Source organism: Monodelphis domestica, chromosome 5 (assembly GCF_027887165.1).
Source record: "Monodelphis domestica isolate mMonDom1 chromosome 5, mMonDom1.pri, whole genome shotgun sequence".
NCBI lineage: Eukaryota > Metazoa > Chordata > Mammalia > Didelphimorphia > Didelphidae > Monodelphis > Monodelphis domestica.
Genome location: NC_077231.1, coordinates 41,807,831 through 41,831,027, shown reverse-complemented (window position 1 = coordinate 41,831,027; position 23,197 = coordinate 41,807,831). Strand labels below are relative to the sequence as shown.

General features: G+C 40.5%; 1 long non-coding RNA gene across 2 annotated transcripts in view; it reads left to right on the top strand.

Moving 5' to 3' along the window:
• Positions 1–1,766: 1,766 nt before the first annotated feature.
• LOC103095880 (uncharacterized) overlaps positions 1,767–23,197 on the top strand; it is a 47,182-nt gene continuing 25,751 nt past the window's right edge. The window contains exons 1-6 of one of the 2 annotated variants that reach the window (XR_472318.2): positions 1,767–1,863; positions 2,112–2,211; positions 4,544–4,618; positions 6,064–6,446; positions 11,810–12,088; positions 18,449–19,560. This is a non-coding gene — a long non-coding RNA (uncharacterized LOC103095880). Of the gene's footprint in view, positions 1,864–2,111; positions 2,212–4,543; positions 4,619–6,063; positions 6,447–11,809; positions 12,089–18,448; positions 19,561–23,197 lie in introns of those variants that run through there. The other variant, XR_008912082.1, reaches the window with a different exon arrangement.

Here is a 23,197-nt window from a genome sequence, read left to right as displayed (position 1 = left end):
TTGAATCCAGGCCCTCCATCTCTGTGCCTGTCTCTCTATCACTGAGCCACCTAGCTGCTTGGATGAGTTGTTTTTTTTTTTAATTCTCCCTGTACCTCAGTTTTCTCATCTGTAGCTGAGAGAATTAAACTTAATGACTTCTAAGGTCCCTTCTTGTTCTCTATCTGTATCTTTGCTCCTACCAAACATCTTTTGAATCATCAAACAAAGGCTAAATTGTGAACAGTTAATTTTCTGTCATGTATTTTTATTGATTCTAATTCTTTAAACAGTAGAAAAACAAATGGCGTATAGGTGAATAATCCTTAATATGTATATGAGATTAATCAGAACACTATTCCTCAACTATTTTGGATGAATGAAATTTTGATGAAGCAGCAAAATTGAAAAGGAAAAGAAAGCAAATACTGGGCTAATAATTCAGCCATTTTCACTGATTTAAGAGATTAGGTTCTTAAAGAGAAATAGAACCTTTGAAAAGCTGGGATTTGCTCTAAAAGAAATATCAAGCTGTCTTTTCTCTAAAAGGAAAAAGAAAAAAAACATTATGGAATAAATGTGTACAAAAGTACCATTTTAAAAAGTACAAACCTGTGATCTCTTTGGTGTAGGGAACTCCCAGTGAGGAAATCCCCTCTACCAATAATGTTAACAATTCATTTGTAAGCTATAGTTTTAGAGAGTTAACTAGCACAGAGCTCAACTGACTTGCCCATGGCTAGCATGTGTCAGAAGCAGGAACTAAACCTGGTCCTCCTCAACCCGAAGATGGCCCTCTAATTATTATTATTCCACAATATCAAGCCAAATATAAGCAACACTTTGCCCCACTCCCCAACAAAATACCTAGACCAAAAATTAAGAGTGGCCCATGATCAGAAGCAGAAAAGAAAATTAAACAAGAATGCTAGAGATGAAGTAAGCAATAGTGACTTTTACAAGTTATCTGAACTGAAAAAACATAAAAAATTCACAGTAAACAGTTAATACAGATAATTCATGCCAATATTTTCCAGTAAAACCTGTAGTTTGTTTCATCTTTTCTCACCAAAGAACTTTCATTTTAGGGATATGCATGTTTTCTATTTTGACCAAGGTGGTAACTATTTCTTTCCTGCCAAGCCTCGAAAAATAATAATTGTAGGATTTGTGCCCTCAAAAACACCATCTGTATCATTATTGTATTATGGTAGTATTAAATCAAAAGATAAGGAGTGACCTATCTCTGTTTCATGGGAAACAAGACAAAGCGAGCCCTAATTATAGGATTTGCTACACCAGTTCCATCATTGATAGAGGTGGCAGACTAACCACAGCTAAGGAGTTTTTTTAGTCCCCCCAAAATGTCCCAAGTGGTGACAAGAATAAAAACTGACAGCATTGCAATAACCTGCTGCCTCCTCCATGTCAGGGACTCTTCATTATCCAGGAAGAGCTTAAGAGCAACCAAAGTACAAGAATCCACATGGATGGGGACGAAAATGAAAGGGAAAACCAATGGGAATTCTTAACAAATCAGAAGTTGCTCCTCACTCTTATCCTGCCACGCAGTTCACTTTGCTGCATGTGTTCAGGGATTGGCTTTTCCAGTGGGAGCCCAGAGATAAGCGCCTGGGGTGATGGACAAATCAAGCAGTCCTTCCAGACTCTTGGGCCATTGGGTCCTATATGGGGCAGCTGTTGGCAATTAGTCTAGAAGAGGGTTGGTTTTTTTCTCTCTCCAGAGCAAACCAATTAGCAATAGAGTATAAGAGCTGAAGAGTAAGCCATTCGTTCCTACTCCTACAATGGAATGGACTCGTGGTTCAAGGGTTTAGCCCCTCAGTTCATGAGTCTGTCCTTCCTCTTCTCCATCTGCTTTGGGTAAGTTCTCTGTGTTCTTGGGGTTCTGATGGGCCCCGGGAAGGTCTGTGTATGGCTTGTTTTTGTACTTGTATGCCTAGCATTTGGTATGTTAAACTGCTTCATAGATGTAATTCATTCAGTTAAGTAGAGGCAAACCAGTGAAAAATCAGGAAATGGCCAAACTGGAATGACAGGGCTTCAAACAAACAACCTGTTGAGCGTGTTTCTGTTCTCCTTGTCCTAATTCTCCCTCTACTGGCTTTCAGGAAACATGCTCCCGATCTCAGAAGGGGAACAGCATCTCCAAGAACCAGATGAATAAAACAGGAAGCACAAGTTTGGAGTGTAACCATACCAAAAGGCAAGGTACCCATATAAGGCAATTCCAAGTATCACGTCATCCTTCCCCAATGTATATAGTATGGTTCTAATTGTGTGAATGTCCGTTGTGAATGTCTTAGGGCTATAAAGTAATAACATCTAGCACTTATGATTGTGCTTTGGGAAATGTCTCCTTTGGTCCTCACAACAACCCTGAGAAAGATGCTCTTATTATTCCCATTTTATAGTTGAGAAAACTGAGGCAGGCAGAGGTCAGGTGAACTGCAAGTAGTCACACAACTCTTTAGTGTCAGAGGCAGAATGTTCTTGACTCTAGGTCCAGTACTCTTTCTACTGCCTCTTAGCTGTCAAATTCTCACAGGTACTGTTTTAAACTGTGATCGTCTGTGAAACAGTGACTGCTTTTGAACTTCTGTCTTGTGTAACCACACAAGAAACAAAGAATGAGATTGCTTGTTGGTTCTGCCTGTTTCTTGCCACTTCATCTGAGTCTTGCACAAGGGGTCCCCTATATCTGAAATGTATCCCCTGAATTTACTCCCAGGTCCTCCTTTGCCTGTAAATCTGCTCAACCTTCCTTAGTTAGCTCTTGGAGGAAAAAACAAAATCAAACCAAACCATTGCTGCCAACATATCTTGTTACTAGCTTTCCTCCCTTTTAGTGTTTTTCTAGAAAGAATATGCCAGCCCATCTACCCCACCTTCACAGGATCTGGACTTTTAAGCTGAAATAAATCACCATGTAGATGAATTGACGCAAAAAGAAGCCCAAGGTTCTTGAAACCCACTTGTTCCTCAAGCCTATAAACTTGACTTTCCTCCCCACTATGCTGCTGAATCTCTTCTCTCAAAGGTCACTAATGGCTTCTTGATTGTCTAATCTAGCTGGGTGTCCTTGCTATAGCATGTGTGTTAACCACTTTTATTGCTCTTCTATCTTCTCTTGACTTCTAAGATACTAATATCTCCTCAATGGCTTATCTAATCACTCCTTTTCTGGGTTAGCTTACGCCTGCTCCCCAAGCCCATCCCTCCTCTTTTCTTTCCTTTCCTGTACCCATCAGCTTTCATACCTTCAATTCTCACCTGATGTAGATAACTTGCAAATCCTTTCCCGGACTAATAGCGCCATGACTCCGATTAACTGCTAAACCACTTCCAGCTGTGTTTCCCAAAGACTTCAAATTGAGGACCTTTATAAGTCCTTTTCTTCTCTCCCTCCCTACCCACCAGGCACTCAAGCTTGAAACTCAAGTCTCCTTTCCCTTCCCTCTTCTTCTCCACCACCACCACCAATATCCAAGTGGGTACTGAGTGCTACCAGTTCTAGAATGTTAGTCAAGTAAATGCAACCTCGACACGACAATAACCTTCTCTACTCGGTGTTGCCATTCTAGCTCAGGTCCTCATCATTTGATACGTTGACTATAAGAGCCCCTAGTAAATCTCTTTCCTTTACACAGATATCAAATTACATATTCCTAATCCACAGGTCTGACCTGGTCACTCCCTAATTGGAAAATCTTCAGTAACTTTCTGTCTTATAAGACAAAAGTTCAAACTGGCACCGAGCCTTCACACAGAGGCACCCATCAATCTCTCCATCTGTCTGTTTTATACTATTATTCATCTTCATGTATTCTAAGTATCCTGGACTACCAAACGGGTCCTGTCCTGTTCTCCCTCCCTGCCCTCGTGCCCGGAGCGCCCTGTCTCCTCACCTGGATCCGTTGAAAGCTGTCTTCCTTCTCTACCGCTTTAGTTGCCACATCTTCCTTCCATGAAGTCTTCCCTGACCTATTCCCTTATCAAGCATTAAGTTATTTTAGCTACGCTCTAGCTACAAAATGGGAGTATCCACTGATCTCCCAGAACTGTTGTGAAGATAAAATTGTCTGGGTGTCTGTCTGTCAGTCTGGGGGTCCTGGTTGGGGTGTCTGTGTGTCCCTTGGCTGTGTGTCTGTCTCTGGATTGTATAAGACAACAGTAGAAAAGGTGTTCCTCTCAAGCAAGAGGGATAGAAGGCAGATGGAAGATGCAATGCCATTTTGACAGAACAAGGTCAGTTTTCCTTGTAGGTAAAATACAGATAACTACATTAAGCCTGGATGGGGCAAATGGGAGCCAGACTAGCAAGGACGATGCCATGTATGCCACCAAAAGAACAGTCTATCTGATTTGAAAGGCAATTGGAAGTCACTTAAGCAGGGTAGCTATAGAATTTGTTAAAATGGGAACGGGCTGTGCCCCTAGGATGGGTAAAATGGTTAGTCAGAATGTCTAGTGAGCTAACCCCCCCACCCCCAGGGTATTTTCCTCCCTGCTGATGGCTGCTCTCTGGCCTTGTTTCCCTGAGATGGAGGCACAGGTAAAGCAGAGGTCTATACCAGATTAGGGAACACCACAGGAGTGGAGAATGACAGCTGATTAGGTAAGTTTTTTGTTTTCTTTCTTTCTTTCTTTCTTTTTTTTTTTTTACAAAACCTAATCCTCCTGGATATCCTTCAGGTAACACCCCTTGCTGGAGGAAGATCAGTGACCTCCGAACCAGGACTTTGCTTAACCTGGTTCTGATAGCGACCTCCCTCCTGGCTCTAAAACCCCCAACCCCCAACCTTCCTCCTTCCTTTAAAGATCTGACTGCAAGTGATGAACAACAGCTGTTCATTTAGGATAGGATAACAAGGGGGAGCTTAGGAAAGGAGTCAAACAGGGCTTCCCGAAGCTAAAAGCAAAGACGAATGGTCAACATTTGTTGACTTGGGCTTTGGCCAACAGCTAGGACCTTATCTATCTGGTTCTCCTATGCTGGCTAACCTAATCTAGTATTAAAGAAGGGGCAAACGTCTTTAGGATGCTGGCACAGAGGAGATGTTTCAGGCTTCAGGACTGACCCAGCCTGCCCTTCAGAGTAAAAACCCTCTCAGACAGCTGAATGTCCAGTCAGTCCACACAGGGTCTTGAATTACAGAGAGGGTCAGTTCACAGTCACTGTGGGTATTGGATACAATCGGGAAAAATCCTCAGGAAATCGTGGTTTTCCAATCCTGAGGTGGGAGTCGGAGCTGTCTCACTCCAGGGTTCAAAACTGAACTCCTCAGAGCCTTCGTTGGTTCTCAGAAGCATTCCATCTCCAGAACCATCCACCTGACCATTCCAACTGCCCTCTCGGTCACTCCTGCCTCTCCAGCATTCCATTTCCACTCTGTAAAATCTCCCCTTTCACAATACGACCTTCCCAAAGTCGCTGTTGTGAATATTCATACTTTACTGTTGACTTTATTTTATGCTATTTTCTAACCTACTCCCACCCCAATAAAAAACCAACCTTTCTTACCCTATGCTATGCTAGATCTCTAAATAACTATGCCTAAACTAAGACATTTCCCAGGAAAGGTATGGGTTAGGTACTTGGGGGTTTACAAAAATGAGTATGAGAAAGTAAAAGCAAATGCTGCCCTACAAGATCATGCAAAAAATCAATACTTACCGTCTAGACTAATTCAACAATTCTCTATCTATGCTTATCAACATGTAAAAAGAATTCAACTATAAAACTTCCATTAACCCAATTTTCAGCTGATGTTGTTACAAAGAACTTCCTGAAAGAAAACTTCTGCTACTGCAGTTTAAATTCTATTGCTAAGAAACTTAATTACCAGGCTTCTCTTTTAGAGGTATCAATTAACAGGTTGGGGCAGGGGGGAAGTGGGGCACAATTTCCAAAGTATTAAAGGACCACTTTTGGGGGGTGAGGGAGGTGCTAGGAAAGTAAAGAGTTATAACACAGTAGCTTCTCTCCTGCAGTGCTTAATGTGTCTCTTTCCATTCTTGAGGAAATTTTAAAACTAAGAAATAATTCCAATAACTTTCTAGCAAATGTCTGTGGGAGACAGAGCCAAGATGTCGGAATAAGGAAGGAACTGAGTTTTCCCAAATCTCCAAACAACTATTTTTAAAATGCCTCTAAACAAATTCTGAAGACAAACAAAATCAGAACAACAAAAAGATGAGGTGAAGCGATTTTCTGTCACAAGACAATGTAGAAGGTTAGCAGGAAAAGATCCACTTCATTGGGGAAGAAGAGTGCTTGATCCAGCAAACATCTTTTCTCTCTCCATCCTTTGGATAGCAAACACATCAACATTATAAGTTATTGACTCCTGCTTCCCTAGCCCTTGATCTGCTGCAACCTGGCTCTGACATGACTTCTACTGGAAATGGATCTTTAAAAGTTGCCAACCCAGCTAACCTTGCAAGTAAGTGGTGACTTTATATAGTGTATATCTTTATTTCAGGGAAATGCTCCTCTGTCCCTCTTAAGAAATTACTTCCCCTACTTCACTCATTGATGTCTAGAATTCCACAGATGCCCAAGCTTTTTCCTACCAAAATGGGCACTATCCCCAGAGGAGAAATTTAGAATGCCATCATTAAACATTTTTGTTGATGTTCAGTTGTGGTCAATTCTTCCATGACCCTATTTGGGATTTTCTTTGCAATGAAGAAAATCTGAGGACAGATTTGAACTTGGGTCTTCTTGGCTCCAGCCCTGGTACTCTATCTCCTAGATGCCCCTCATTAAATATATTTCAGTGTAAATGAGTTTACAAGATGCTTTCTTGAGAAGCTTTTGACAATGGAAGGATAAAGTAGGAGGTCTGAGGAAGGTGGGAGTAAATGGTACCTGGAATTTGTAAAGATAATCTAGAAAGTGGAGATTTTGGTACTAAAGATAACTAATTGCTACTTGGCAGTTTCACAGTGAGCCTGCCCTACTTGTCAATGACTTTCTCTTGTTAAATTCAATGGCCTCTTCTCAGTCTTCATCTGTGTAATACTTAATGCTAACTCTTTTCTTTTTTTACCCCATACCTTCCATCTTGGAATCAATACTGTGTACTGGTTCCAAGGCAGAAGAGTGGTAAGGGCTAGGCAATGGGGGTCAAGTGACTTGCCCAGGGTCACACAGCTGAGAAGTGTCTGAGGCCAGATTTGAACCTAGGACCTCCTCTCTAGGTCTGGCGCACTCAATCCACTGAGCTACCCCCCTTCTTAACACTTTTCTGAGGCTTTCTTCCCTTGGCTTCTATTACATCCATTCTCCTGGTTTTCCCTCTTCACTATCTTACTATCCTTTTTCTTCTTTGCCTCTTTTTTCTATGTTTTAGCTGTAAAGATCAAAGCCTTCCTTTGAAGCTGAATAAGCTAATCCTCTCCCACAGCTTCCAGTTTTACCTCCCAAAGATGACTCCTAAATCATTATTTCTAGCCCTGACCACCCTTCCATGTTCTAGCCCCATATTTATAGTTAGATGAGGCACTTTTACTTAAGTCCCAAAATTGTCTCAAATAAAACATGCCTCAAAGCCAAATTTATCTTCCTATATTTTTCCACTAAACTTCCATTTGTTAATGGCACTACCTCTAAGCCTCTCAAACTGGAAAATTTGAATTCTGGTTTTCCTTGCCTTTTCAATGGGTGGAGGAGAAGGAGATGGGGGGTGGGAGGGGGAAGATAATTTGGAACTAAAAAATTCAAATAGAATTTTAAAAAATCTTGATATTTCTCAATTTTCCTTTGTACTCAATTCTCCTTATACTTTTAAAATCTCAATTGTCCTTTATAGTTTGTTTAATTTGATAGAAAATGGTCTTTTTTTAAAATGACTCAATTCACTGCACCTCTAATTCCACTGCTACCAATAGTCCCAACTCCTTATCAGTTACTAAGTTTATATAAAGGCTTCTCAAATCCCTACCTACCTCGGTCTCCCCCTACCTTCAGCTTGTTTCCCTATTAATTCTGCTTGAGATGATACAATTCTGTCTATTTCGACAAGTCTGAATTTCATAACTACTAGGTAGTGATTAGCATCTCTTCTCAAAGACTGGTAGGGTTTCCTGGTTACCTTCCAAGCAACGCTCTCAAGGACCCAATTGTTAGAAATGGTCCAGCTACTTCCCATTCCTCAATGTCAAATGTGGGTCTTCCATTAACAATCCTTATTGTTTTCTATCCTCTCCTCGACCTCTTGGTCATTCTAACTCCTAACTGGAGAATGTTGTTCCTTTTGTCTTTGTTTCTTTTTTCTCTTCATCTATCCCAATTTTGTCCATCTTAGACAACAGCTGTTAGAACAGACGACCGATCTCAACTTTGTACTTCACAGGAGGCACCAACTATTGAATTAGAGGCACAGGTCCAGTTTTATTTGCTCCATGAAACCTGTCCTGACTATTCTAGCCCACATAGATCACTTCCCTATTCCAAACTCCCATAGCAAAAGTGTTTAGCACTGTACGAATAACTGCTGGTGTCTTTTTTTTTTTTTAAACCTTCCATCTTAGAATCAATATTCTTTATTACTATTATATATTGATTCTAAGGCAGAAGAGTAATAAGGGCTAGGCAATGAGGGTTAAATGATTTGCCTAGGGTGTCACAGCTAGGAAGTGTCTGAAGTCAAATTTGAACCCAGGACCTTCCATCTCTAACCTTGGCTCTTTAGCCATTGATCTACTTACCTTCCCCCAAGTGCTTGTCTTCTCATTAGTCTTATGCTCCCAACTAAAGTTGGGAATAGAGACTGCTGAGCTTTAGTGCCTAGCATGGTGCTGGATACACAGTAGGGCATACCCCCAAAAGTGCTTGGTTTATACTATCATATCAACCTTTTATTTAGTAATTTGAAACTGAACCCATAATGTGAGAATTCAAATTCTTTTGTAACCTTGTATTGGGCTCATTGCTGCATGTGTAGTTTTTCCCAGCCTGGAAAAGAGGTTAACCCATGGTGAGGTCCAGGGAGAACTCCAGGGACACCAAAGGGCCCTATGGTGGGCAATGCTGGTCATGCTCTCATGGGCAGATCATGTCCCATGAATGAGGACTGAATATAACCAACTGGCCTCCAGGCATCCCCGCTTTAGGAATCAAACAACCTTCTTCTATTGATCATTTTTGGCCAACTGTGAAAGACGTGCCTCACAGAGCTGTACCTCATCCCTATTCCTGATCATCATCAGACATATGCTCCTTAGGTGATTTATTAACCTGATATGTTAATTTTGTATGGGAGAATTGTAAAATCAGCCATGAAAGTTGGGGGTATTTTTTGACTGTTTATAAATTGGTAACAACCCAAGACTAAATGGGAAAGCCAATGGCTAACTTGCCTAGAGTCTCCATTTTTTTTTCCAGTTCAGGCACTGATGAATTTATTTCCTTAGATATTTGGTACTTTTTTAGGCTTTAAGTCAATCATAGGCTTATTCTCACTATGGCAACATTTAGTTTATCCTTTTGAAATACAGCGAGAGGATAGCTAGGTCGTATAGTGGATAAAGTACCAAGTGTGGGGTTGAGAGGACCCAAGTTCAAATGTAGCCTCAATACTTCCTAGCTGTAACTCTAGGCAAGTCACTGCCCATGGTCGCCTAGCCCTTGCCCCTCCTCTGTCTTACACTTGATACTAAGACAGAAGGTGATGGTTTTGAATAAATCAAACAAATGAGAGCCCCCTGGTCTTAGGAAGACCTGGATTCAAATTTTGCTTCTAATACATAAGACCCAGCTTCTCATGGTCCCAAGAGTCCATAAAACAGGGATTCTTGAAGTTTTGTAGCATGTGCCTATCTGGCAATCTAAAGTTTATAGCCCTCCTTCTCACAATGGTTTTTTAAGTATAGTTAACAATGAAAATGAATTATATGGAAATAGTTATCAAAGATTTTTTTCTAAGATGAGTTAGAGGATCTGTATAGCTGGGAGTTTGTACTCAAGCATCATCAGAGCTAGGTTAAGAATAATGATGAGATGTGGGCAGCTGGGTAGCTCAGTGGATGGAGAACCAGGCCTAGAGAGGGGATGTCCTGGGCTCAAATCTGGCCTCAGATACTTCCCAGCTGGGTGACCCTGGGTAAATCACTTGACCTCCAATGCCTAGCCCTTACCTCTCTTCTGACTTGGAGCCAATTCAGACTATTGATTCCAAGATAGAAAGTAAGGGTTAAAAAAAAAAGAATAATGATGAAATGAAGCAAGGTCATATAATTTATGATAAGTACTGGGACCCCTTCTGTCCTGATATATGATATGGCACATAGGATGTCCACTGAGGCACTGGTTGACTCTGCCAAGATTGTAAACTTTCCCAAATGGCACCTGTTGGAACTTGTGCTGTGTTACATTCAGGAGGACCATGTTGAGCTACAACTTTTTATAAATCTACTCAATCTGATAGAAGCAAAACTCTGGTACCTCTAACTATACCAGTCATGAGTAAGCAAGATAAAGTGCTACACAATGGAGAAGATGCTCTGGGTTACATCTATGGATTTCTCAGTCACTTCTGCTGTCTGTCTATAAGTCTCACTCTCCTCCCTTTAGGGAAAGGTGTTTAATCTGGTCAAATTGCCTCAGTGGGGATTCTCTTCAAAATATTGTCCTTGTTCGTTTTAGAACCAAACAAAATTAAGTAGGCTATATTATCCTTCAGGCTTGATATCACTACTTTCACATCTGGCTTGCAAATGAGCAGAAGGTTATCAAATATTTGGCAAAACAATTATTTGAATCCTCAGCATTTGGTTTATAGTCATTAATCAACTAAAGGTCACCTTTCTAAATCTTACTTCTCAGAACAGAGGGCCATTCCCATTCATTAGCTTAGAAATAGATAGTGGAGAACAGCAGCAAAGAATAGTGGGTAAAGACTTGGATTCAAATCCTGCCTCCACTTCTTAGGATCTATGTGATTAAAGCTAGGCACTTAATTTCTCAGTACTCCTATTCAATTCTGACCAACTCAGTAGTTTTTCTTGGAGAGAGAGCTTCTTCACTGGGGAATTCCTAGATCAGCTTAAAAAAAATAGGATTATAGATTTTAAACTATAAATGACCTTAGATTTTCTAGTCTAACCTCTTCTATGATGCTCCTAATTTTTTCGGATGTATCTTCTAAAGTTCATCTTTTTTAGTCAGGACTAACCCATGAGTTCATCCTTCACTTTTCAAAGAAGACTAAGGAAGCAGCTCTTTTTGTGGTGGCAAAAACTGGAAACGGAGGGGATGGTCATCAATTAGAAAATGTCTGAACAAGTTATGTGATGGAATAGGACTGTGCTGGGCAGAATAATGGAATGAATGATTTCCGAGAAACATGTTGGGGTTCTGGTACAATGTGGTACAAGCCAGTATAAGTTGAGGAGGTCTCTACCACAGGTAGTCTGTTTGAGCATTTGGGTTGGAGATGGCACTGTATTTTCACAGCTCATCTTTCCTTTCTGGTTATGTGATTCGCCTTTGCTCATGGAGAGCAAACTTTCTTGATGCAAGCACAGCAGGCTAGATGGTCCTGTACCTGTGTCTGCCATGTCTCAATACCAATAATGCCAAAATATTTCAGAGTCCCAGAAGAGTGTTCTTGTACTGCTGCTTCTGACCTCCAGGTGAACACTTGCCTTCAGATTTCCCTATAAAATGGTCTTTTAGGTAAGCATACAATTGGCATTCAGACTATACAGCCAACCTACTGGAACTGTTTTCAACAGTAAAGTTTGAATGCCTGGCAATTCAGCTCTGGAGAGAACCTCAGTGTTGGATACTTTATCTTTCCAGGTAATCTTCAGGATCTTCCCAAGACAATTCAACTGTAAATGGTTCCATTTTCTGGCTGAAAGACTGAGATTCTCCAGGTTTGATTAGACATACAACAGTGAAGTGTTGGGTATACAGCCTAATATATGTTCTCTCCCACATTTTCTTCTGGAGTATCTCAAAACTGAGCTACCTCTGGTAATTCATGCCTCAACCTCATCATCCACATGGACATCTCTGGAATGTATACTACCAAGGAAAGTGAACTATACCAGTTCAATGATGGCATGCAGCCCACAGGTAAGATCTAAATGAAGATATGCATGCTGAATAACCATAAAATACACGTAGATGTTAGAAAACCATCTAGAAATATTATCTAGATCTCAGATCTTCTTTATATGAAAGACTGATCTGTGTTGAGATTCTCTGCAATCTGAAAGATAACTCTGAGATACCCTAGATCTGTGATGGCAAACCTATGGTATGTGTACCAGAGATAGCACACATAGACCTCTCTGTGGTATGATACTGAAATCACTTTAAAAGACTGATATATATTTAAGGTTGACAAGGAATTCACTTATGTAATTCCTAAATGAAACACTCAAGTCAGCTAAAATTTTTTTATGGTATTTTAATTACAATAGGAGGAAGAAAGTATTAGAGGGGGAGAGAGAGAGAAAAGTCTAATTTAGAATTGCTCTGACTCAGGCTGAGCCAAAGTGGGCGTTAAGGCCTTGGATAGCCAAGGCAGGGAAAGGGATCAGTTCTTATAACTCACGTGACCAATCTGAAGGAAAGCAGTCCATGGGGCTCCTCCAACTCCAAGCACCAGCCTCGAACTCAACTCTAGCCCTCCTCACAGGAAGTCCCAAGAACTCTAGAGGCTGTTCTCTTCCTCACTTCCTGCGTCTCATGTGTGCCAATGGTGGCTCTAGCTTGACCTAGGACTGCCCAGAGGTCTGTCCTTTTTTTTTTTTTTTTGCACATGTCTGTTGAAGGCCATATTCTCAAATAATTAAATCTTGAGTTTGCTGGAGCCCTTCCTAATCTTGTTACACTGAGTAGGGTGGAGAATGTAGTTTCTAAGACCTGATTCTGTTATTCTAAGTATCTCTATTGTTGTTGATCAGGAAATAGCTAAATCTGATGTTTAAAGAATGGTCTGAATAGGGTGGAGTAGTTTTGAAATTCACAATACCCCCTGAGGCCCGAAAGACTAGTCTCTCTGATGGGTCTTGTAAACATTCCAGGTATGAAATTACAATAGTTGGAGATGAGGAGAATTAGGAGAGAGAGAGACACACACACACAACAAAACCAATGTTTTGCTGGGCGCATTGACAAAAACCAATTGGGGGCAGTCCCCTTTGGCAGAACAGTGTACATTCAAAATAAATTCAATCAACCTTCAGTTCAATCAACCACACCCTAAGGTTCATTCTTGATCTTGATGTAATATAGGTTTTCTGGCATCTTTCTGCAGTACTTCATTCTCTGGATTTAGGAGTTAGCAAGCTTCTTCCTTGAAGATCTTTCTCAAACAAAAAATTTTTTTCCAAATCTTGGATTTTTATTAAAATACAATCCCCCACTGAAGCAGGTGTTAAAAAATCCAGTTCAGCTCAGGATGCATTGTTGATTTATGGGGGTGTATGAGTCAGTTATTAAAAATTGAAAAACAATAAAAACAAAACAAATTAAGGGAAGAAAAAAAATTCAAAATCAGAATAAAAATACCAAAATTTATGTATAAAATGTTGAGTAAACAAGAATAACTTCATAATGGGCCCTTGTAAAGGTCCAATTTAAAGTAATTTCTTTCCCACAAGTCTGTAGGACAGAATGCTGTAATATTTCACTTACCCATTTGCAGCCAAGACTACAGAAAGTTGCCATACTATGAGAATGAAAGGAACTAGAATTCTATTCCCTGATCTGACTTTTTTCATTCTCAGGGATATAGGGAGCCAGCATGATAGTCAAATTTTTGTACTTGTATGACTACTTCATTAAAAGTGTAGATACAAGGAAGTCCTACAACTTAACGTATATCAAGCATTGCAAACTCGAGTCCACATTAGTATTTCTTGTGTGCTCTTTTGGCACTATTCAGGTTAAGTCTGTGCTCCCTGTTTTTATCTCATTTTCTGGAATCAGACACAAATAGTAATCATAGTCCCATAACATTTTATCAATAAATTGCAGGTTCCTACAGTCTAAAGCTGTTTGGGTATGTATTAATAATATAGCAAGTATGTATATTTTAAACTTAACTGCAGAGAGAAAAAAATTTAATTGTATATACCTTTTGTACAAGAAATGAGGAAAGGGGGAAAATAAAGTATTCAAAAGAGAAGCAATAATAAAAAAATAAGGGAGAGAAGAAGAAAATCAGGAATTCAATGTGTTTTTGAAAAACAGCATCCACTTGTCAATGGATTATTATCTTCAATGCGTATGATAGGATACAGTCAATCAGTCTCAGCAGAAGATGCTCTCTTTACATGTGAACAGTGAATCCAAGAGTCCTTCTCTCCAACCTTTATAGATGTTGGAGTAGTTAACAATATTTGGAATGGTCCCTCCCAGGAAGGCTGAGTTGCTTCAGTACGCTGAAAATTCTTAATATACACCTTGTCTCCTGGGTTCAGGTTGTGAGGTGAAAAGTCTAGTGGTCTGGCTTGTACTGCAGTTCTGGATTCATGGAGTTCACATAGGTTATGCTGTAATTCCTCTATATAGGAAGCAATAGTAGTATCTCCCCTAATAGTGATGTATATGCTGGGGAGAAAGGTTTAGCCTGTATAGGAGGATGTCCAAAAAGCATCTCAAATGGTGAGATGTGCAAGTCTCCTCTAGGCCTGCCCCTAAGATAAAATAGGGGCAGAGGGAGAATTTCAGGCCATTTTAAATGGGTATCAGTGCATAATTTGCCAATCATAGTTTTAAGTTCTTTATTCATCCTCTCCACTTGACCTGAGCTCTGGGGATGATATGGAACATGGAATTTGGGATTTATCCCCAAGTAAGAATATATTTGGTTTAATGCAGAATCAGTAAAATGATTTCTATCTGAATCAATACGTGCTGGCAGGCCAAAGCAAGGAATAATTTCTTTTAAAAGCACCTTAGCAACAAAAGCTGCTGTGTTTCGGAAGGCAGGAAATGCTTCTGGTCATCTGGTCAGTTGATCTACTATGACTAGACAAAATTTATAATGTCCGGCCTTTGGCATTGTTATGAAATCTATCTGTAGGTGTCAAAAGGTGTGTAAACCAGAGGATGCCCACCAAAGGCTTTGCCATGAAAGGCATGTTGGTTATATGCCTGGCAGGTAGAGCAGGCTAAACACACTTTAGAGGCTATGGTAGTTATACTGGGGGCTATCCATACTCTCTTAATAGAGTCCACGATACCTTGGGTATCAAAGTGACCATTTTTATGAACAGATTGGCAAATTTGGTGTTAGAAACTTCTAGGGAGCGGGGGTATCCCTTCAGATGACACCCATATTCCATCAATCTGTTTTGCTTTGAATTTTTGTTTCCACTTTTCCACTTCATTTTCATTATAGGAAAGTGATAAATTTAAATTATCAGTGGTTGTTAATGTTAAAATTAATCCAGGTCCTTCTATGGCTGCTAGCTTTGCAGCAGCATCTGCTCAGAAATGTCCCCTAGAGACAGGGTCAGAACCACCTGTATGGGCAGAGCAATGAACTACAGCTAGGGCTTTAGGCAGTTTGAGAGCAGAAAGAACTTCATTAATAATTTCTGCATTAGCTATGGATTTTCCAGCTGAGGTTAAAAATCCTCTTTGGAGCCATAGCATCCCAACTGAGTGACAAATGCCAAAAGCATATCTGGAATCCGTATAAATTGTTGCCTTTTTTCCCTTGGCAATTATACAAGCTTGTTTTAGAGCTATGAGTTCTGCTCCTTGAGCGCTAATATTAGAGGGCAGCGAAACTGACCACTCAGTGGCAAATTCCGTGACTACAGCAGCTCCAGTGTAGCGTATGCCATCTCTCATAAAAGAACCATCAGTAAATAAGACTAGATTTGAGTTGATTAAGGGAGTGTCCAAGAGATCATCTCGAGGCTTTTTTGCCATGGACACTAGTGTTTCACAACTGTGTAATGGTTCTCCTGAAGTTGGTAAATCTGGAAGCAAGGTGGCAGGGTTAAGAGTTGAACAGCACTTCAAGGTAATGTTTTCATTGTTTAACAAGATTATTTCATACCTTGTAATTCGCTGATCAGAAAATGCCTGTATTCTATGCCTTAGCAACAATGCTTCTACCTCATGTGGGTACAAGATTGTTAATGGGCATCCCAATACTAGATCAACAGTTCTTGTCACTAGTAAGGCTGTGGCAGCTACTCCTCTAAGACATAGTGGTGCTACTGGGTCCAGTTGGGCAGAGTAATAGGCAATTGGGCGCTGAGAAGGTCCCAAAGTCTGAGTTAAAACACCTGAAGCTACCCCTCTTTGCTCATGTACATACAAAATAAATGGCTTGTTGTAATCTGGAATGCCTAGAGCGGGGGCAGACAGGATAGCCTTTTTTAGATTTGATAGAGTTGACAGGTGTTCTGGTTCTAATTTGAGGGGTTCAGGGACCAAATCCCTTGTTAGTGCTATAAGGGGTTTTGTAATTTCCCCATAGCAAGGAATCCATTGTCTATAAAACCCTGTTGCTCCCAAAATTGCTCTCAACTGTTTCTTAGTGGTAGGAGCGCTTAAATTTTGAATATTCTCAATTCATTTGGGAGAAATAAAGCAGGCACCTGCAGTCAGGATAAACCCCAAATATTCTACTTTAGGGAGGCACCACTGAACTTTATCCTTTGAGATATTATGCCCTATTTTGTGCAATTCCAAAAGAACGTGTTTGCTATCTTCCTGACATGCTTCTGCATCTGTTGAAGCCAAGAGTAGATCATCTATGTACTTGATTTGTTGTTTTAAAATTTTATATTATCTGTATCTTGGCTCAAAATTTGCACAAATAAGCTCGGGCTGTCTATGAAACCTTGTGGGAAACGACTCCAGGAATATTTACTGCCCTGCCAGGTGAAAGCAAAGATATGCCCGGAGTTCTCATGTATAGGCATGGAAAAGAAGGCTGAGCACAAGTCTACTACTATAAAGTATGTAGCTGTGCTAGGAATAGAAGAAATAATAGTCTTGATATTGGAAACTATGAAGTGTCTCTTTATAATGTGATTGTTCACAGTCCTCAAATCCTGCACGAATCTATAGAAGTGTTTGCCATCAGGCCCTCTTTTTGGTTTTTTAACGGGCAGGATGGGCGTGCTGTATTCAGATTTACAAGGAATTATTATTCCCAGTGCAATTAATGAGTTAATTACTGGGGTAATTCCCTCAATTGCCTCTTTTGAGAGGGGATACTGAGGAATGGAAGGAGGTGGGCTAGATTTAGTATTTATCTGCACAGGAACAGCCGACTTAAGCCTACATTGGAAGAAGATGTGGCCCAAAGAGCCTCTGGTATATCTTCAGGTATTGCAAAGGTGGAATGCTCTTTTCCCTCCTGACTCAGAGAATTACAGGGAGTAAATTTAAAGATTCCTCCAGTACTTCCAATGATAAGGAATCCTCTGGGGAGCAAGTTATTGTGGCTCTGAGTTTGCATAGAAGGTCCCTCCCCAGCAAATTTAAAGGGGAGTCAGGCATCAAAAGGAAGGAGTGTTGTACTTCTAGGGGTCCTACAGACACTATTCTAGGGGGAAGTCTTTTAACTCTTTGGGGTATTCCTGATACTCTCATTACATTCTATGAGCCAACAGAATGACATTGTAAATCAGGTGTTCTCTTTAATACAGACCAGGAAGCTCCAGTGTCTAATAGACAATCATAATAGGTGTTACCCACCTTTAAAGTAACATGGGGTTCATTAGTATGGGGGGGGTAGTGGATAGGGACAACGGGTAGTAGGACATCAGGGTCTGGGAAATCAAAGGTTGTATCCTCCGATTCCTGTGCCCCAGCCCCCCCCCATACCTTCATTGTGTTTGGGAAGTTCCTTGGGCACCCCCCTGAGGGGCATTAGCACCTTGAGTATTTTTTGTACGAGCACCATTTTTTATATATTTTTGTGGAGTCATTTGATTTATCATTTCCCCAATATCTATTCCTATAGTCATCATTCCTAAAGTTGTGGTTTGCATTGTCATAATTATATTTCTATAATCATCACTTCTGTAGTTATTAAATTGTGTATTCCTTCCTATAAGCTTGAGAGAAGCTCTACACTCTACCGTATTGTGGCAAACCTATGGCATGTGTACCAGAGATGGCACACATAGACCTCTTTGGCATGTATGCCAAAGACCCAGTGTACCTTTCCCTGCAGCACAGAGTTAGATGGACTGCTCCCCTCCTCTTCTCCCCAGTAGGAATTAGTAATCAAGTCTCTTCAAGACAGCATCCCATATAGGACAAATTTGCCCCAACCTATTCACTGATGTCTTTACTATCAACCAGTGTCTTTATTACAAAGTATTTTTGGGATTTGGGGATGTCTTTTGAGTTTGTACTTTAAGAATGTTCAAAACTGTAGTCTAGTGATTTAGGAATAAGTTTTATGAACCTAAGGCTAGGCTAATAGCTTCTTCATCTATTCCCCAGTTTCTTTCATGATACAGCAGTACTGTTCTGTCTGGTTCTCCAAATGATGGATGGATGGATGGATTTGGATACAGCATGGCTTGCCTCTAATCATGAGGATAAAGTTGCCACAGTTCTAGCAGATGGTCCAAAATTCTCTGATCACATTTTCTTTATGACAAGGGACATTACAGCCATTGGTAGCATGATAAACCCAAGTGAATCCCACCCCTCTTCTCCAAACTACTGCAACCACCTCCTCAAACCAGTTGTTAGTCAATACTGAGTCAAGGATGCTAAAACCAGAGTGAAGACAATAAATCTACCCTTGTGTATGCTAATGATGTTCAGCTTCATTGGCCATCATGGAAGTTTCCCTTGTCTCCCCAACTCCAGTCCTCTAAATCCTACATCCAAAAAGTGTGAGATGTTTCAATAAGTGATCTAAGTTTTTATCCCATCGTCAACTAGCAGCACCTGTATCCTCGAACAAGGATATAAAATGTGAAGTCCTTTAAAAAAAGGTTTTAAAGATGGTCTTATGGACCACTTGGGCTACTCAATACTATGACGAATTTTGCTTTATCTATCTAGACAAGCTGCTTCAGACAAGCGTAGAAGCCACTCGATCTTTGGAATGAAGTCCAAGGGGAGTCTCAACCTTTATCTTTGTAATGAGTGGGTTGGGTGATGAGAATGGATATGGCCTGGCCTTGGCAAAGAGTGCAACAAGGTGTTCAGGAATTAAGTCTTGGACTCTAAGAGTACTAGAGAACAAAACCTTTTTTGCAATGCAACAATCATGGTATTGGAGCATTTCTTGAGGTTGGGGATCATAGTATGGGGGGAAAAAGTAGAACAAAAACTGGCCTTATTTTGAAGATTTTGATTATGTGATGACTATGGCTATGGCTATAACCTTGGTGTATCCTCTGACAGTTCATATGAACAGTCCTCTAACGAACTACACTTTTGTATTCATCAAGGAAGATCTGGAGAAGCAATGCAGCTCCTGCAAACAGTGGAGGTTGATAGCCCTTTTTCACGATTAAAGGTCATGGAAACATTTCTTCACAGGAGAGCCAGGATGATTCTAAAAGTTCTTATGCCATTAAAGAAGTTTATGCATATCATATTGTGACATTCTTTTTATGGCCTTTCTGCAATAGTATTAATCATATTTATATTATTGATTTGTTTTTATTTAAATATACTAATAAATACGTTACTAATATTTAAATAAAATAAATCAATAATATAATATAATATAAATATATATTATATAATTGAGTGTGGCATGTGGCATGCCACATGCCGCTGGGCAAAGGGGAGGGTCATGTGAGGAATGTCCTCAGGTGCATGCCGAAAGGAGAGAGACTCTGCCCCAAGTCCCTCTGGTTGTCTAGTAATGAACTTTATTGGGCAACAGAGTGTGTGCCCACAGAGATGGCTTTTTTTTTTAATTTTAAACATTTTATTTGGTCATTTCCAAACATTCACTGGAAACAAAGATCATTTTCTTTTCCTCCCCTCCCCGCCTCCCACCACCTTTCCCTCTCCCATAGCCGACGTACAATTCCACTGGTTATCACATGTGTTCTTGACTCAAACCCATTTCCCTGTTGTTGGAATTTGCATTAGTGTTCATTTAGAGTCTCTCCTCAATCATATTCTCTCCAACCCTGTAGTCAAGCAGTTGCTTTTCATCGGTGTTTTTACTCCCTCAGTTTATCCTCTGCTTGTGGATAGTGTTTTTTTAGATCCCTGCAGATTGTTCAGGGACATTGCATTGCCACTAATGGAGAAGTCCGTCACCTTCGATTGTACCACAATGTATCAGTCTCTGTGTACAATGTTCTGGTTCTGCTCCTTTCACTCTCCATCACTTCCTGGAGGTTGTTCCAGTCCCCATGGAATTACTCCACTTTATTATTCCTTTTAGCACAATAGTATTCCATCACCAACATATACCACAATTTGTTCAGCTATTCTCTAATTGAAGGGCATCCCCTCATTTTCCAATTTTTGGCCACCACAAAGAGTGCAGCTATGAATATTCTTGTACAAGTCTTTTTCCTTATTACATAGATGGCTTTTTGTGCCCTTTTTGGCACATGTTCCATAGGATCACCATTGTGTAGCTAGGAAGTACCTTTGGCTATATTTGAACTCAGGCCCTCCTGACTCCAAACCTGGTACTCTATCCATTGTGCCACCTAGGTGCCCCTATAGTATTCTTTCTAATACACAAATCACAAGTTTACTTAGGTCTAGCCCCATACAATGTATGATAACTTGTATTAAAATTCCATGTTTGTTTTTCTAAAAAACACATTCATTCCTCTAATATGCGTCTCTGAAATCCTGGCCAATAATTATATTGTCACAAATGTATGTGTATATATATGCCTTTCAGAGAGGCTTATTATGTCATAATATATATGTGTAAATATATCTTTATCCATGTAGAAATACTGAGAACTCCCTACATGATTCTCAGCCCTAGCAGAGTCCCTTGGAGGATCATTTTAGGATCTAGTCCAAATCAGCCCTTTAAGGGGAGTATTTTTGGTGTCTATTTCTTTCAGTTGTGTCCTACTCTCTTACCCCATTGGGAACTTGAAGGTATTACTCAATGCCAATATTACTCAAGGACATATTCTGGGATGGTGCACAGCCACTTAGGTACCTGCCGACATTTTGTCACAGAGTTGATATTATTTTCTAAGACTAGGCCCCCTGAACTTAGGGTGCTGAAACAAGCCAGATGAGCCTACCCAGATCCAAACTCACTTAACAATGGGAAGGAAAGATGGTTTAAAATCTGCAATCCCCATATATACTCCCACTACAGCGAGACAAAGTTGGTTCTGAGTCTTCTTGGAATTCTCATCAACATGAACAAAACTGGTCCCACCAGGCCTGGTTTGGGAGGATATATGCTATTGATTTAAGGGTTTCTAGAATCAATTGGAGCCCCAATACTGTTGGGCAGGCAGAGACTTTAAGAATCAATGCTATCTGAATGTTACACAAAGCCCAGGAATCATCATTATAGTCTGGAAAACTCTAGCCTCTCCTGTGGGGGGCACCAGAATCTTAGGGACTCTGGCTTCAAACATTCCCTAGAAGATTTGGAGGGAAAGCTGATAAATTGGGGAGAAATGTCTTTTGAGAGTTTGGAGGGGTCATCCAAATAGAGGGGGGAAAGGAAGAAAAAATAGAGTCTTGTTGGCTTCTGTTGAATTAGAAATATGAGGAGAAAGAAATATTAGCATTTACCCAATGGAAACAGAACAGAGTCTGGGAGGAAAGCAGTTTTATTTTCAATTTTCCAAGTGGGTATTTCAAATCACAGACCATAAAAAGTAATACGAAGACCATTGAATAGTTATTTGATGGGGTTCTCGTAGCCAGAAACACAAAAATAGAGACTGTGCCATCGTTCCCCCAGTTTAAAGCCAGAACCATAATAATTCATAAGAGTCATACACTTTCAAGTGTTGACTAGTGCTTGGTACTTGGGACTTTTTTTGAAGGGGGTGGGGGAAAGGAAGGGAAAAACATGCTCCATTGCACCTAAATGGAAGAAGGAAACTGCCCTGGATTCTTCTCACCGTAGAAGCAGGGAGAGAGCTGTGCCCAAGCCAGATGGATGATAGGGCTTCAGGTACCTGATGCATTGCTAGAGAGGGGATAGAAATGCTTGGATTGCTTCCCCTAGTGGTAACATCAGAGAGGCAACAAGCATTTACTCAGCTTTCTTCTGATGTGCCAGGAAGGGTGTTGGAAAACTTCAAAGCTCTATCAATGTAATCTGTGAGTCCCATTCTTTGGCTTTCCCCAGCAAGAAAAGGCTAGGTGGTATATGTGAGGAGTAAACGACTTGGGGTTAGGACAATCCAATCTTGTCTGTGTAAGTGGGCAAATTTACTTTCCCAGTTTTCTCATATAATGCAGGTAAGTGGCACAGTGATAGAGTGCTGGACCTTTGGTTAGGAGGTCTTATCTTCTCGAGTTTAAATGCAATCCTAGACACTGCTAGCTGTGTGACCCTGGGCAAGTCATTTCACCCTGTTTGCCATAGTATTCTCATTTGTAAAAATGAGCTGGAGAAGGAAATGATGAGCTACTCCTGTGTCTTTGCCAAGAAAACCCTAAATGGGGTCATAAAGAGTTGGATGTGACTGAAACAACTGAACAACAAGAACAATTTTCTCATCGGTAAAATGAGAATAGTAAAGTACAGGTAGCACAGTGGGTGGAATGCCAAACCTGCAGTTGGAAGGACCTGGGCTCAGATCTAACCTCAGACACTTCCTAGCTATGTGACCCTGGGCAAGTCACTTCACCCTGTTTTCCTAATCCTTGCCCTTCTGTCTTAGAGTTGGTACTAAGGAACCAAGTAAGAGTGTAAGGGAAAAAGAGAGAAAGGAAGGAAGAAACAAAGGAAAGAAGGACAGAAAATAAGTTTTTTAAAAAATTGATAGTCATTAATTATAGTAGTAGGCTTAAAAAGACAATGGATACAAGGCATTTTACAGATTTAGTGCATTTTATAAATGTCTGTTGTTATTGTTAGTTCTCCTTCCCGTCTCTCCCGTTGAGGCCAGACAAGAGAGCACTGATGCCAACGAACCAAGACTGGCCATTGTCCTAAGTGCAGACTCCTGCAAGGAGGTGATCTATGACCCACCATGACAAGTTGGAGGAAAAGTGGTGGCCAGGATGCTAAAACAATTCTGGTGTCCAGCCATAAGCTGCCAGCCT